Raw genomic sequence first — 16,478 nt, forward strand, 5'->3', positions numbered from 1 at the left:
ACAGCAAACTGCCCTATTCTGTAAGCTGTGTTTTCCTGCACATGCTCTGGAGTCTGGACTACTGAACTGTCCATTACATACTTCATACAGCAGTGTTGTACATTACATACTCAATACTGCCCCAGTCTGCATGCTGTGCTGTACAGTACATGTAGGCAGGTGGCCTACTGGATGTCTAGTTAGCTTGGCTGCCCAGATTGGGGTAAGGGGTTAACGATTTACCCCCTACCCTGTGTGTGTTCGCTGTTTTTTTCTGGAGTCCAGCCTCCCTCCAGTGTGATATAAAAGGGAAGAGGATCCCAGGGGGACTCGGGACCTGAGAAAAGACAAGTCATTTGCAAGAACTTTCTGGAACCTGTGATCCAGCATAGAATGCTGATTCACTGGGACATCCCAAGGACATGGACCTCTCCATTTGAGCCTTTCCAAGAATGGACTATTCCCATTATTACTTCACCTGTTCAGGTAACCTGGGGCAGCCTCAATTAGGTGTAATTGGGCTGAGAACATTATTGCATGTTATACATGTTCTACTGAACTTTCAGTAAAGAAGTTTTAACTGCTTTGAGCATGATCTGAAGTTATTCAAAGGGGTGCTTGTTGGGTCTTGGCGTATTCCTAAAGGTCCTGGGTCTGTAATAGCACAATGGGATATGTGTATGTGAACAGCATATGTCTACTTTCTGATGGGTTCCTGGAGAACTGGGCCAAATTCTCAGTCGGTCACCAGTTCTATAGAAGGGACGGACTTCACCTAAATGAGGAGGGTGCAGATCTGTTGGGAGTGAAGATGGCTGAAAAGTTAGAGGGGCTTTAAAACTAGGCAATTGGAGGGAGGGCCCAGAGGTAGAGATAGTCAGCGAGGAGCATATTCCAGATGGTAGTATTGGGGGCATTAGTGGTAGGTTGACTAAAGCACATAAACCCGAGGTAAGTATAGTAACAAATCCTATTTGCAATCTCGGAATACCCAATAAGAGGACAGTATGCGACCAGTCTAAACTGCGTGGCATGTTCATCGATGCCAGGAGCCCGGCGGATAAAATGGAAGAACTAGAGATACTGTTGTACGAGGAGGATTTCGATTTTGTGGGAATTTCAGACTTGGATCAACAGCTCTCATGATTGGCTGGCAACCATTCAAGGGTATTCCCTTTATCGCAGGGATAAAGAGGGTAAAAAAGGGGGGAGGGATTTACCTTTATATCAAGAATAACGTACAAGTGAATGTGAGAGATGACATCACTAAGGGAGCTAGGGAGGAGCTGGAGTCACTTTTGGGCACAGGGTGACTGAGAAAATATATCTTGGATTATTTAAAATGGGACAGTAATATTTATCCACAATATCTCCCAGGATATATGTAAAGACTATTCTTGGTTTGTTTGGTTCTGAACTCAACATGTTAGTTGAGAGAGCTGATCACATTGGCCTCTAGAACTGGGTAGGAGCTGGACAGTCTACTCCTACTATAGTTTGTTGCCTACTAGGCTGAGGAGGGGGGGAGATCACTGTTTGTATTGTTAATTGTAATTAGCTCCTGCTATTGTGAGAAGGTGTCCTGTGTTTATACTAATGTGTGAAGCTCGGTGACGAGTCTGACCTGTAGTGAAATCCTGATTAATCATACAATGCTCAGGAGGGCACAGAGTCACATCGGCTGCTTTAAGGGATTAGTTAATTAGCTCATGTTAATTCTGTTTCTGGTTACAGTTGTATTGTTAGAGTAAAATGAGCAGGAGGGGGGGCCTCCTCTTCTACTGTATATAAGACTGTATTCCATCCATACTCAGCATACTCATCCATCCATACTCAGCATACTCATCCATCCATCCATGCTCACCCATCCATGCTCAGCATACCCATCCATACTCAGCATACTCATCCATCCATCCATACTCAGCATACTCATCCATCCATCCATGCTCACCCATCCATACTCAGCATACTCATCCATACATCCATGCTCACCCATCCATGCTCAGCATACCCATCCATACTCAGCATACTCATCCATCCATCCATACTCAGCATACTCATCCATCCATCCATGCTCACCCATCCATACTCAGCATACTCATCCATCCATCCATGCTCAGCCATCCATACTCAGCATACTCATCCATCTATGCTCAGCCACCCATACTCAGCATACTCATCCATCCATCTATGCTCAGCCATCCATACTCAGCATACTAATCCATCCATCCATGCTCAGCCATCCATCCATCCTCAGCAATACTCATCCATCCATCCATGCTCAGCCATCCCATCCACCCCCATCCATAATTAGCCATACCCATCCATACTCAGCCATAGCCAGCAATACCCAGCAATACTCAGCCATACTCAGCCGTATCCAGCCATACTCAGCCATACCCAGCCATACTCAGCTGTACCCGGCCATACTCAGCCATACTCATTCATGCTTAGCCATCCCCATCCACGGCTCATCCATCCCCATTCATGCTCATCCATGCCATATCAGTTATCATCCATGCCACATCCATGGCACTACAGTGCCTCACAAAAGTGCAATAGGTAGTCAAATTAGATTTGAAACTTTTGTCCCTAGAACACCTGATGGTGCTCCCTGCATGTAGGTCCTCTGTATGTGGCCACGCTGAGGAAAAGTCTCACACATGTGGTATCGCAGTACTCAGGAGGAGTAGGAGAATCTATTTTGGGGTGTAATTTTTGGTATGTACATGCTATGTGTTAGAAACATTGTGTACAGTAAATGGACAACGTTGTGTATAAAAAAAAAAATGCGTTTTTATTTTCTTTACACATTTTCCAAAAACTTGTAGAAAAAATGACATGTTCAAAAGACTCGATATGCATCATAGATTATACATTGGGTTGTTTTCTTTCCAAAATGGGGTCATTTTTGGGGCGCTTCGATAGTCCTGGTGCTCCAGAGCCTTCAAAAGTGTAATAGGGCGTACACACGGTCGGACTTTGTTCGGACATTCCGACAACAAAATCCAAGGATTTTTTCCGACGGATGTTGGCTCAAACTTGTCTTGCATACACACGGTCACACAAAGTTGTCGGAAAATCCGATCGTTCTGAACGCAATGACGTAAAACACGTACGTCGGGACTATAAACGGGGCAGTGGCCAATAGTTTTCATCTCTTTATTTATTCTGAGCATGCGTGGCACTTTGTCCGTCGGATTTGTGTACACACGATCGGAATTTCCGACAATGGATTTTGTTGTCGGAAAATTTTATCTCCTGCTCTCCAACTTTGTGTGTCGGAAAATCCGATGGAAAATGTCCGATGGAGCCCACACACGGTCGGAATTTCCGACAACACGCTCCAATCGGACATTTTCCATCGGAAAATCCGACCGTGTGTACGGGGCATAAGAGGTAGTCAAGAAATTATATGTGTAATTTATGCTCCAAGAACACCTGATGCCGCTCCCTGCATGTTGGGCCTCTGTATGTGCACACACTGTGTAAAAGTCTCACACATGTGGTATCACCATACCCAGGAGGAATAATAGAATGTGTTTTGGGATGTAAATTGTGCTATGCATATGCTGTGTGTGAAAAAATAACCTGCTAATATAACAATTTTGTGAAAAAAAAAAAAAAATTGATTTTGCAAAGAATTGTGAGAAAAAACGTGTGATCAATTTTCAGAGATTGGCACCATAGCTTGTGGACTCTATAACTTTCACAAAGACCAAATAATATACACCGATTTGGGTTATTTTTACCAAAGATATGTAGCAGTATAAATTTTGGCCAAAATATATGAAGAAAAATTACTAATTTGCAAAATTGTATAACAGAAACAAAGAAAAATTCATTTTTTTACAGAATTTTTGGTCTTTTTTCTTTTATAGCGCAAAAAATAAAAAATCCAGCGGTGATTAAATATCACCAAAAGAAAGTTCTATTTATGTGAAAAAAAAGGACAAAAATTTCATATAGGTACATTGTTGTCATTCAAAATGTGAGAGCACCAAAAGCTGAAAATTGGTTTGGTTAGGAAGGGGGTTTACAGTGGGGCAAAAAAGTATTTAGTCAGCCACCAATTGTGCAAGTTCTCCCACTTAAAAAGATAAGAGGCCTGGAATTGTCATCATAGGTATACCTCAACTATGAGAGACAAAATGTGGAAACAAATCCAGATCTGATTTTTGAAAGAATTTATTTGCCAATTATGGTGAAAAATAAGTATTTGGTCACCTACAAACAAGCAAGATTTCTGGCTCTCACAGACCTGTATCTTCTTCTTTAAGAGGCTCCTCTGTCCTCCACTCATTACCTGTATTAATGGCACCTGTTTGAACTTGTTATCAGTATAAAAGACACCTGTCCACAACCTCAAACAGCCACACTCCAAACTCCACTATAGTGAAGACTAAAGAGCTGTCGAAGGACAACAGAAACAAAATTGTAGACCTGCACCAGGCTGGGAAGACTGAATCTGCAATAGGCAAGCAGCTTGGTGTGAAGAAATCAACTGTGGGAGCAATAATTAGAAAATGGAAGACATACAAGACCACTGATAATCTCCCTCGATCTGGGGCTCCACGCAAGATCTCACCCCGTGGGGTCAAAATGATCACAAGAACGGTGAGCAAAAATGCCAGAACCACACAGGGGGACCAAGTGAATGACCTGCAGAGAGCTGGGACCAACGTAACAAAGGCTACAATCAGTAACACACTACGCCGCCAGGGACTCAGATCCTGCAGTGCCAGATGTGTCCCCCTGCTTAAGCCAATACATGTCCGGGCCCATCTGAGGTTTGCTAGAGAGCATTTGGATGATCCAGAAGAGGATTGGGAGAATGTCATATGGTCAGATGAAACCAGTGAAAGTAGAACTATTTCATAGAAACACAACTCGTCGTGTTTGGAGGAGAGAGAATGCTGAGTTGCAACCAAAGAACACCATACCTACTGTGAAGCATGGGGGTGACAACATCATGCTTTGGGGCTGTTTCTCTGTAAAGGAAACAGGACGACTGATCCATGTACATGAAAGAATGAATGGGGCCATGTATCGCGAGATTTTGAGTGTAAACCTCCTCCCATCAGCAAGGGCATTGAAGATGAAACGTGGCTGGGTCTTTCAGCATGACAATGATCCCAAACACACCACCCGGGCAACGAAGGAGTGGCTTCGTAAGAAGCATTTCAAGGTCCTGGAGTGGCCTAGCCAGTCTCCAGATCTCAACCCCATAGAAAACCTTTGGAGGGAGTTGAAAGTCTGTGTTGCCCAGCGACAGCCCCAAAACATCACTGCTCTAGAGGAGATCTGCATGGAGGAATGGGCCAACATACCAGGAACAGTGTGTGACAACCTTGTGAAGACTTACAGAAAATGTTTGACCTCTGTCATTGCCAACAAAGGATATATAACAAAGTAATGAGATGAACTTTTGATATTGACAAAATACATATTTTCCACCATAATTTGCAAATAAATTCTTTCCAAATCAGACAATGTGATTGTCTGGATTTGTTTCCACATTTTGTCTCTTATAGTTGAGGTATACCTATGATGACAATTACAGGCCTCTCGTATCTTTTTAAGTGGGGGAACTTGCATAATTGGTGGCTGACTACATTTTTTTTTGCCCCACTGTAAGTGCCCAGTGGTTAAGTGGTGAAAAAAGGGCCAAAATACATCCCTGGGAATTACAGACCAGTTAACCTAACATCAATAGTATGCAAGCTCTTGGAGGGGCTGATAACAGACTATATACAAGCTTTAGCATGGATTCATGAAGAATCGTTCTTGCCAAACCAATCTATTAACATTCTATGAGGAGGTGAGCTGCCATCTAGATAAAGGGAAGCCCGTAGACGTGGTGTATCTGGATTTTGCAAAAGCATTTGACACAGTACCACATAAACGTTTACTGTACAAAGTAAGGTCCATTGGCATGGACCATAGGGTGAGTACATAGATTGAAAACTGGCTACAAGGGTGAGTTCAGAGGGTGGTGAAAAATGGGGAGTACTCAGAATGTTCAGGGGTGGAAAGTGAGGTCCCCCAGGGTTCTGTGCTGGGACCAATCCTATTTAATTTGTTCATAAATAACCTGGAGGATGGGGTAAACTGTTCAATCTCTGTATTTGCGGACGATACTAAGCTAAGCAGGGCAATAACTTCTCCGCAAGATGTGAAAACCTTGCAAGAAGATCTCAACAAATTAATGGGGTGGTCAATTACATGGCAAATGAGGTTTAATGTGGAAAAATGTAAAATAATGGATTTGGGTGGCAAAAATATAATTGCAATCTACTCATTGGGGGTGAACCTCTGGGGGAACCAAGGATGGAAAAGGACCTGGGGGTCCTAGTAGATGATAGGCTCAGCAATGGCATGCAAATTAAAAAGCGGATTAACTCAACTCTGGTCCGGCCTCACCTGGAGTATGCTGTTCAGTTCTGGGCACCAGTCCTGAGGAAGGATGTACTGGAAATGGAGTGAGTACAGAGAAGGGTAACAAAGCTAATTTAATATTGATTGGACCCTGGGCAGACATTTTTTTTTGCCCCCCCAGCTTCAATCAAGCCCCCCTGCTCTGAGACATACAATAAATAGCAGCTACACTCAAAATCAGGTCAGGCAGCAATTGTGATTGGTTGCCAGAGGTTACAGCATATCATTACTGCTCATTAACTGGAAGCTAGAGGTTACAGCACACATTACGACTCATCGATTAGTTGCTAGAGGTTACAGCATATCATTTCTGCTAACCGTTTGGTTGCTAGAGGTTACTGCACATCCTTACCGCTCACTGGTTGCTAGAGGTTACATGTTTACCGCTCACTGATTGGTTGCAAGAGGTTACTGCACATTCTTACAGCTCAGTGATTGGTTGCTAGAGGTTACTGTGCATAATTACCACTTACTTATTGGTTGCTAGAGGTTACTGTGCATCATTACCACTTACCTATTGGTTGCTAGAGGTCACAGCACATCAATACGGCTCACTGATTGGTTGCTGAAGGTTACAGCACATCATCTTCTCACTGCCTTCACACCATGGACTGGGGAGGTGAGGGGACCTGCCAATAGACAGTAAACTCATAGAACTTGATATTAGCAATGAGCAGAGCAAAGCACACACAGCTATGAACTGAGTGCAGCTAGGAACAGAGCCCAATAGGAGCAGTATCCCTGAGAACAGGCTGCCAGAAATAAATAACAAGTCATGCCGCCTGCCGTAGAGCAGTGTGGAGGGGTGAGCTACGTACAGAGTGCAGGGTTAAAGGGTGTGCTATCTACAGTGTGCAGGATTGAAGGGTGAGCTATGTATGGAGTGCAGGATTGAGGGTTGAGCTAGGTACGGAGTGCAGGATTGAGGGGTGAACTGTGTATGGAGTGCAGGGTTTAGGGGTGTGCTGTGTACAGAGTGCAGGGTTTAGGTGTGAGCTGTGTACAGATCCCAGGAGTGCAGGATTGAGGGGTTAGCTGTGTACAGAGTGCAGCATTGAGGGGTGAGCTGTATACGGAGTGCAGGAATGAGAGGTGAGGTGTGTACGGAGTGCAGGATTGAGGGTTGAGCTGTGTACGGAGTGCAGGATTGAGTGGTGAGCTGTATACGGAGTGCGGGAATGAGGGGTGAGGTGTGTACGGAGTGCAGTATTGAGGGTTGAGCTGTGTACGGAGTGCAGGATTGAGGGTTGAGCTGTGTATGGAGTGCAGGATTGAGGGTTGAGCTGTGTACGGAGTGCAGGGGTTTAGGAATGATCTGTGTATGGAGTGTAGGATTGAGGGGTGATCTGTGTATGGAGTGCAGGATTGAGGGGTGATCTGTGTATGGAGCGCAGGATTGAGTGGTGATCTGTGTATGGAGTGCAGGATTAAGGGGTGATCTGTGTATGGAGTGCAGGGTTTAGGGGTGATCTGTAAATGGAGTGCAGGGTTTAGGGGTGATCTGTGTATGGAGTGCAGCATTGAGGGGTAATCTGTATATGGAGTGCAGGATTGAGGGGTGATCTGTGTATGGAGTGCAGGGTTTAGGGGTGATCTGTGTATGGAGTGCAGGATTGAGGGGTGATCTGTGTACATCCAAGTCCCCCCTTCCCCCAAAATACAGAGCTTTCCTCCCCCCAGATTCCAGTTTTCAGCTCACCCTCAACAGCATTCCTCTGGCATCAATCCCCCCTCCTCCCCTTCCAATACTGAGCATTCCGACCACCTAAATAACATCAGAGTGGGGCTGCAGAAGAGAAGTTGTAGCTTACTGCATGTCCGTGGAGCAGCTTCTGCCTGTGTATATCCCCCACCCCCCTCCCCCCTCTGCTCTCTCCTCTCTCACTGCTCTCCTATAGAGATAGATAGACGAGTTGTTTTGCAGAGCAGAGAGGGTTCTAAACGGCTGCCACTGGGAGAAGAGCGCTGTCACTTGTAAATACAGAAGCTACGCTTCTGTATTTACAAGTGACAGTAGCGAGCAGCTCAGCAGCCAGCCCCAGATCATTGAGGTGGAGGAACTCAGCTGAAAAAAGCCAGCAGGCAGCACAGGCTCCAGAGGCAGCTGCTCTGGCATAGCTCCCAACTGTCTCTGATTTCGAGGGACTGTCTCTGATTTGGAGCAATGTCCCTCTGTCTCTCATTCCTCCTCATGTGTCCCTCATTTTGGTCTGATCTATATAGCTGTATATAAAATACACTATTTATCTTTCAAAAAGTTTCCCAGTGCTAAACCTTTCATCCAATTTTTAAATTGTTGCATTTGTAATTGCCAAAAGCCAATATAAAGGAATAATAGTGGTTAAAAAAAAAGCACTTGTGGGTTTAATGAATCATTTTTTTGTAGAATTCTCCTTTAAGGGAGCATGGCAGGGGTGTGTGTCCTATACTTACATTCTTTTGCTAATAGGTGTTCCTCATTTTCATCATAAAAAGTTGGGAGGTATGGCTTTGGGCCCCCAACAATGGCAGGGCCCTGGGCAGATGCCCCGTTTTCTCTGCGTTAAAGACGTCCTTGCATACATGCACATCCCTCCTAATACTCACCTGAGCTCCAGCGTTGTGCACCAGAGCCTCGGCTATCCCAGGTCTCCCTCTCGTCATTGGCTGAGACAGCAGTGGGAACCATTGGCTCCCCCCGCTGTCACAGCCAGTGAGCCAATGATGAGAGAGCGGGGGAGGGGCCGAGTCATGGCTCTATGCGTATTATGGATGCATAGAGCAGAGCTAAGGAGCGAGTATGCACCAGTGCCTCCAGAGCAAGTGGCTTGCTCTGGGAGGAGCCAGGAGGAACGGTGCTGCTCTGTGAAAAACCATTGCACACAGCAGGAAAGTATGACATTTTTGGGGGGTTTTTTTGTTTTTATTTAAAAAGCCGGACGTTTAATACCACTTTAAATACTGTGGGCCACCCTATAGGCTTTTCTGTTTGCTACATACTGCAGGCCTGCCCATTCTGTGTGTGATGTATCACATACTGTGAACTGTTCCTTTCTGTACAGAAATCTTTTTTTGTATACTACCCACTCCTAAATACTGTAGTGCATGTTGTATACCCTACACACCACTGTTACATATTCCAAACTGCTTCAGTTTGTATGATAATGAAGAGCTTGAAGTGCTGCTCCAAGCAGAGGCTGTAATGTTTCCCTACCGGTATCCAGGATATGGGAGCAGGCATCCATTCACTATTCCAGGATGCTTGAATATAATGTTTAAGAAGCCACTCAAGACCAAGCCTGTGCTCAAAGAATATGTTAGATTTTTGTGGTCTAAGCCAGTGCCACTCAGGCCACACACCCTGATGCGTTTCGTCCCGGCCACCGGGGCTTGGTCACAGGGGCTTTAGTTTGTATGCTCTGCTGTACATTACACATCATGGACTTTTCTATTCTGTACACTGTTCTGTAAGTTACATACTGCTGCTCATTATGTACTTCAGAATGTGTTGTACATTTTATAATTAACACTGCTGCACTCTATATGCTGTCCTGTACATTACATTCTCCAGATGTTTACACTCTGTGTGCATTAGTTGTATATTCCAGACTGCTAAACTCTGTATTCTCATACATCACATACTACAAACCACTGCACTTTGTAAGCTGTGCTTGAAGTTACACACTCCAGACTATTGTACTCTGTATGCTATGCTGTATCTTACGCACTCCAGACTATTGTACTCTGTATGCTATGGTGTATGTTACAAACTTTGGATTGCTGCACTCTGTATGATATGCCACTGTACACTGTATATTATATAAATGTCACTCTACTCTGCATGTTGTGCTGCGTTGGTTTTATTTTCCAAACAGCTGTTCTGTACCTTTCATACAATTATAGTATAATTAATTTAAAAATAGTTATTCATGTTGCAAGGATTTTTTTTTGGAATGTGGAATTTCACCTCATTTAATGAATTTGCACACTTTTTCTAGCATTGCATACAACATTGATAATTGTTCTCACATTATGAGTACCTGCAATAAATTCTGTAACCATAGTGAACTTTGAATTGTCAAAGGGAAAGGTTCCCCCTAGTGGTTAGAAGATATTCTCTTTAGCTAAGTATAAAGGTTATTATGCTCCTGTTTCTGCAGATAAACAAGTCACGCTATAGCACTGCACTTGGTAATGAATCAACAGTGAAGCAAGAAAACAGTTTATATATATATATATATATATATATATATATATATATACATACATACACAATTCTTAGACTTTTTTCGAAGAACAGATGAAATGAAATTAAGTTCTGTGTTTTGTATTGAAGCTAGTAGAGGATATTTTACTAAATAGCCAAATGTTACCAAGTCAGGGCAAATGCACAACACAAAGGGGGTATTTAAAAAAAAAATTGCAGGGCTATTCGTCCTGGGAAACATTATACATTCGATAAGCAAAATGCAATGTTACTAATACTAACCTATTTTCTTTGGAACACCAAACACAAGAAGCACCGCTCCTGGTCAGGTTGCTCCCAATCCGCCGCTAACACACTGTTCAGGTGCTGGTCTAGCTCGCAGCTGACATAAACAGTATAAAGGAAGTTCAGACGGTCGCATTACTTGAAACACCTTCAAGAAAAATCTTCCATGAAAGAAAGAATATGACATGATGAAAACAGTGTAGGGAAATGAAAGCTGGCTAATGCATTTGGAGCTAAACTAGCTCTGTGCAGGCATCCAAACTTCATTTATAAGGCTATTTTCTTTCTGGGTTGGATGCTCTCTGTTCATAAGAATAGCATGAGTAAAACAAAAATACCACATTATGGCCACTAGATGAAGATGATAATCATAGTGTTTATTTCCTATGATCCTCCACTCCATCTAGAGCAGTGGTTCTCAACCTTTCTAGTGCCGTGACCCCTTGATAAAATTTCCCAAGTTGTGGGGACCCCTAACAGTAAAACGCCCTAACGTAGCGTGGGTTGTCAGCACCCAAGGCAAGACAAGTAATTTGTGCCCCTAACCCACGGACGTTTAGCGCTCCCTGAGTCCCTTACACTCGTACAGTATTAAAACCCCCTATGGTACATTTTAGGATGTATCACTCTTTCTTGTTGTTCTCCTTTCTTTCCCTTTTATCTCTCTCTATCCTAATTTCTTGTTTTTTTTTCTCCATTTCTCTCTCTAGCCATCTTTCTTATTCTTTCTCTCCCTTTTTCTTTGTTCCTCCCCCTCTTTTCCTCTCCCTTCCATGTATTCTCTATTTTTTTTCCTTCTCTTACTCCTTGGTGGGGGGCGGGGGGATGGGATAAGTGGCAGTGCTGGCGGGGAGTTGGGATGAGTGGCAGTGCTTTCTGATTAGCCAACTTAGGTGCTCTTGATCAAGGTCATCTGCTGATCTGAGAACTGTAGTGGAGACTTTTAATGGCAACTATGTAGTGTTACTCACTGTGTCTCCGACTTCGTGGTGTCTCGTAGCAGTGACACCTATGCCGAAATCAGGAGATAGGGTCTCCTCCAGCCCCTCCCACTTTACATTCCTCACCAGTCAGCTGACCCCTAGTCTCTGCCCCCCAGCCATGCCATGAACCGAATGGAAGAGGCTGAGTGGGCAGCCATGGGCTCCAGGGACAGCCCTGCTGGGCAGCTGCAAAAAGGTTGGGAGAGCGGTGCGGGATTCAGAAACAGCCCAGGATTCGGTGACCCCTGGCAAATCCTCATTCGACCCCCGAGGGGGTCCCGACCCCAGGTTGAGAACCACTGATCTAGAGCCCATAATGTTGTATTCTAGGCAGGTGTCCTGACAAAATACTCAACTCGGCAGAAAATCGAACCACGTCACTTCTGGTTTCTTTAAACCCACAGTAATTGGACATTTGGACAACTTTGTGTTTGGACACAACAGCGGCAACCGAATGCAGTCCGATAAAGCAACATTTCGGTGTTTTCACAGCACAGCAGCTAACGGGGACAAAGTTGTCAGCACATCGGTAGTGGCCATTTTGCTGGTTAGTGTTGGTGCGGAGTAACAATCTCCGATCATAATAGCGTACACCGGACTGTATTCGGTTGCCGCTCTTGTGTCCAAACACCTATTCCAAAAAATGTGAAATTACTACAATTATTAATGGTTCAAAGAAACTGGAAGTGGCGTGGTTCAAAATTCTGGTCCACATGCTGAGACCTTGTGGCCTAAAGGGAAATCTGGGAGCTCTTGGATTCGAGGCCCCCCCACCCGATGTCTGCTGAATATGATCCATGGGAAATTGCCAGATTCTTTGCATCTGGAACCATGATTATTGACACGGGTATTCGGATGGTGCCGAAGGGAGAGATTGCCTTGTATATCTCTCAAAGTTCTGCAGCTATGGGGATTGTTTGCCAGCATTGTTCCGGGTTTGCTCTGTTCTTGCGTCCCTGGAGCCGGTGCTATCAATGTGGAGAACTGTTAGTAGTGGCTGCCAGACCGTCACTGCCATCCCAGGTGATGAAGGCGGATTGGGCCCATGGGTAAGCCACTGTAGAGAAACCTACGTCCAGTACCGACGCAGCAAATTTTGGTAGGTCTATCCCTGCCTGGACAGATTCCTCCTCAGAGGAGCACGATGTGTCCGGTGAGCTCACAGAGCCTGCAGTGGAAGTGTCAGTTCCCGCTGCCATCGTTCCCTCCGAGACACCTACAGCAGCTGCTAGCCCGGAACAGGTAGTGCCAGCACCCTGTCTCTCTCCTAAGGAGACTCAGGTACCTGCCTCGACTACCACCCTGGGTGTCACTGCTACGGAAGATTGCGGCCCTACGATCCTTACCCGACTGGCTCAGTATGTTCGTTCATCTCGTGCCAAGCAAGGCGAGCGATCTTGTGTTTCCTCCCCGGCGATGCTTGAGGCCAGTAAGTAAAGAGAGAATGGAGAATGTGCGAGACAAATAAAAGTGCCTATTATGCAAAGTTGCTGCCGTGCATTGGGTAATGAAAATCTTCACATTGTACTGTCCACTTCCCAACTTTAAGGGAAAAGTGTTCCTATCGTTGGTGGGATCAGCACTGCCTCAAGAATCTTAGGAGTAAATTTCCATAGTTGAATACAGCCAAGTAGCTGGGGATTGAGGGCTCCATTGTTACCTGTTCCTACGAATTTTTGTTGGAATAATGTAAATAATGTAACTTTACCGGAAGGACTTTGAGCACTCTGTCACTACGGTGAAGGCAAAGGGAGAGTCGGTAATTCTGCCCGATCCCGGGTACTATTGGTAAATGCCATCCAGATGTTCCTGTTACCTTTAATGTGGATTACAAATATGTGTTGTGTGATGTTATGGATGCTATGCTGACAACCACTTCACACTCACGTTCAAGTTTCTGCTTGTGGAGAACATTCCAGAGAGCTGTATTGCCCGGATTGTGCTGGACTGAATGCTGCCAGCAGATACATGGAGTGCCCATCTGAGCCATGTTGGCTAAAGTTGCAGTTGTTGGGGTGATCCACCCTGAAGGACGACCTGTGATCTTCAGCAGGTAGATATAAGAAGGGCACTGCAAGGTCAGATTATGGGTATATGGGGTATCCCAGCCAATGGGCAGGGGTTTTCTTAAATCCCTTTGCCTGCTGGGAGAATTTATATAGTTGGGTAGAGTCAGGTGATCAGTATTCTGTGCCACCTGGACGGCTGTCTGGATGGACATGTGTTGTATTGCCCAGGCTTCTAGGCCAGAGATTGGGCCTATCCCAGGCACATCTGGCTGCTAGGCTGTTTGAGGGCCTATTCAAAAGCAAGAGAGCAGTGCAGGGTTGGGATTGCAGTTTGCAGTTCAACCAGAAGTGACGGTTCTGTCGGCCGGAGAACCTGTCGTGGTCAGAGGTAGAGGGGAAGCTGTCACCACTAAGGGACTGACCGCCTTATTACCAGGGACCACAGTGAGTAACTGAAGCAAGTACCGGAGTAGTATTCTAACCAACCGGGGACGGTGAAGGATCGGGACACTTCAGTGGGTATCAAGCCAGGGGCCCAGCCAGCGGAGGTGACGCTTGCAGAGCAGCCTTGTGTGTCAAGCTAGGGACTGAGTGGGCCAGTGAGGTGAAGCCTGAGGAGCAAGGGCGGACTGACAACTCATGGGGCCCCCGGGCAATAGGAGATCCTGGGGCCCCCTGTCCCCGCTCATGTGTTCCCACCCACACTCAAGCCACACCCACACAAATCCGCACCTACATTTTGCACTGCCCACACTACATGCGTTCGTCACAGAATTACATTAAAGAAAGTGCAACAACGGTACCTTACCAAAATTAAAGTGATTGTAAAGGCTCGTTTTTTTTTTTGGTTTTTTTAAATAACAAACATATCATACTTACCTTCACTGTGCAGCTCGTTTCGCACAGAGTGGCCCCGAACCTCGACATCTGGGGGTGGCTCTCGCGGCTCCTCCCCACATCAGATAACTCCCTAGGAGAAGCGCTCTCCCGGGGGGGGGGGGGGGGTTACCTTGCAGGTGGGCTCCCGTGTCCAGCATTTGCGTCTATAGACACATGTTTACATACATGTGCTCATCCTACATAAAGCTTTTCATATAGAGCATGTGCTGGGATCATGGGGGTGCTTTACATTTTTTTTTAATTATTTTTCTTAACTTTATATAATTTTCACTGATCACCAATGTAAGGAACATTCTTCCCACTGACCACCAATGTAAGGAACATTCTTCTCACTGATCACCAATGTAAGGAACATTCTTCTCACTGACCACCAATGTAAGGAACATTCTTCTCACTGACCACCAATGTAAGGAACATTCTTCCCACTGATCACCAATGTAAGGAACATTCTTCCCACTGATAACCAATGTAAGGAACATTCTTCTCACTGATCACCAATGTAAGGAACATTCTTCTCACTGATCACCAATGTAAGGAACATTCTTCTCACTGACCACCAATGTAAGGAACATTCTTCCCACTGATCACCAATGTAAGGAACATTCTTCCCACTGATAACCAATGTAAGGAACATTCTTCCCACTGACCACCAATGTAAGGAACATTCTTCTCACTGACCACCAATGTAAGGAACATTCTTCCCACTGATCACCAATGTAAGGAACGTTCTTCCCACTGATAACCAATGTAAGGAACATTCTTCCCACTGACCACCAATGTAAGGAACATTCTTCTCACTGACCACCAATGTAAGGAGCATTCTTCTCACTGACCACCAATGTAAGGAACATTCTTCTCACTGACCACCAATGTAAGGAACATTCTTCCCACTGACCACCAATGGAAGGAACAATCTTCCCACTATTTATTTAATCCATATTGAGCACTATATTTGATTGGCTGCTTCTGCTTGGCACACACGCATCACAATCACGCACATGATGATGGAGTCGTAATCATATGCGATTGTGCGTGTTTGCCAGGCCTAAGCAGAAGCAAACAGCCAATCAAATATAGTGCTCAATATGGATTCAAGAAATATGCATAGCCATAGATATCATAAATGACTACAGGAGATAACCAGAGACTACGGATGCAACTACAGGAGATGACCAAAGACTGCGAATGGGACTACAGGAAATAACCAGAGACTGGGGATGCGACTACAGGAGACAACCAGAGACTACGAATGCGACTACCGGAAATAACCAGACTGCGAATGCGACTACAGGAAATAACCAGAGACTGCGAATGCGACTACAGGAAATAACCAGAGACTGGGGATGCGACTACAGGAAATAACCAGAGACTGGGGATGCGACTACAGGAGATAACCAGAGACTGCGAATGCGACTACAGGAGATAACCAGAGACTGCGAATGCGACTAGAGGAGATGACCAGAGACTGCGAATGCGACTACAGGAAATAACCAGACTGCGAATGCGACTACAGGAAATAACCAGAGACTGGGGATGCGACTACAGGAAATAACCAGAGACTGCGAATGTGACTACAGGAAATAACCAGACTGCGAATGCGACTACAGGAAATAACCAGAGACTGGGGATGCGACTACAGGAGATAACCAGAGACTGCGAATGCGACTACAGGAGATAACCAGAGACTGCGAATGCGAC

At 45.1% G+C, this 16,478-nt stretch overlaps 1 protein-coding gene across 1 annotated transcript in view; it reads right to left on the reverse strand.

The window, feature by feature from the left end:
* The window catches only part of INTS6 (integrator complex subunit 6), a 133,217-nt gene extending 126,268 nt beyond the window's left edge, over positions 1–6,949 (reverse strand). Inside the window, exon 1 of the mRNA XM_073613240.1 lies at positions 6,932–6,949. The gene's annotated coding sequence lies outside the window, so the exon portion shown is untranslated. The remainder of the gene's footprint in view (positions 1–6,931) is intronic.
* Positions 6,950–16,478: the final 9,529 nt, after the last annotated feature.

This window comes from Aquarana catesbeiana, linkage group LG02 (genome assembly GCF_042186555.1).
Source record: "Aquarana catesbeiana isolate 2022-GZ linkage group LG02, ASM4218655v1, whole genome shotgun sequence".
In the NCBI taxonomy this organism is placed as follows: domain Eukaryota; kingdom Metazoa; phylum Chordata; class Amphibia; order Anura; family Ranidae; genus Aquarana; species Aquarana catesbeiana.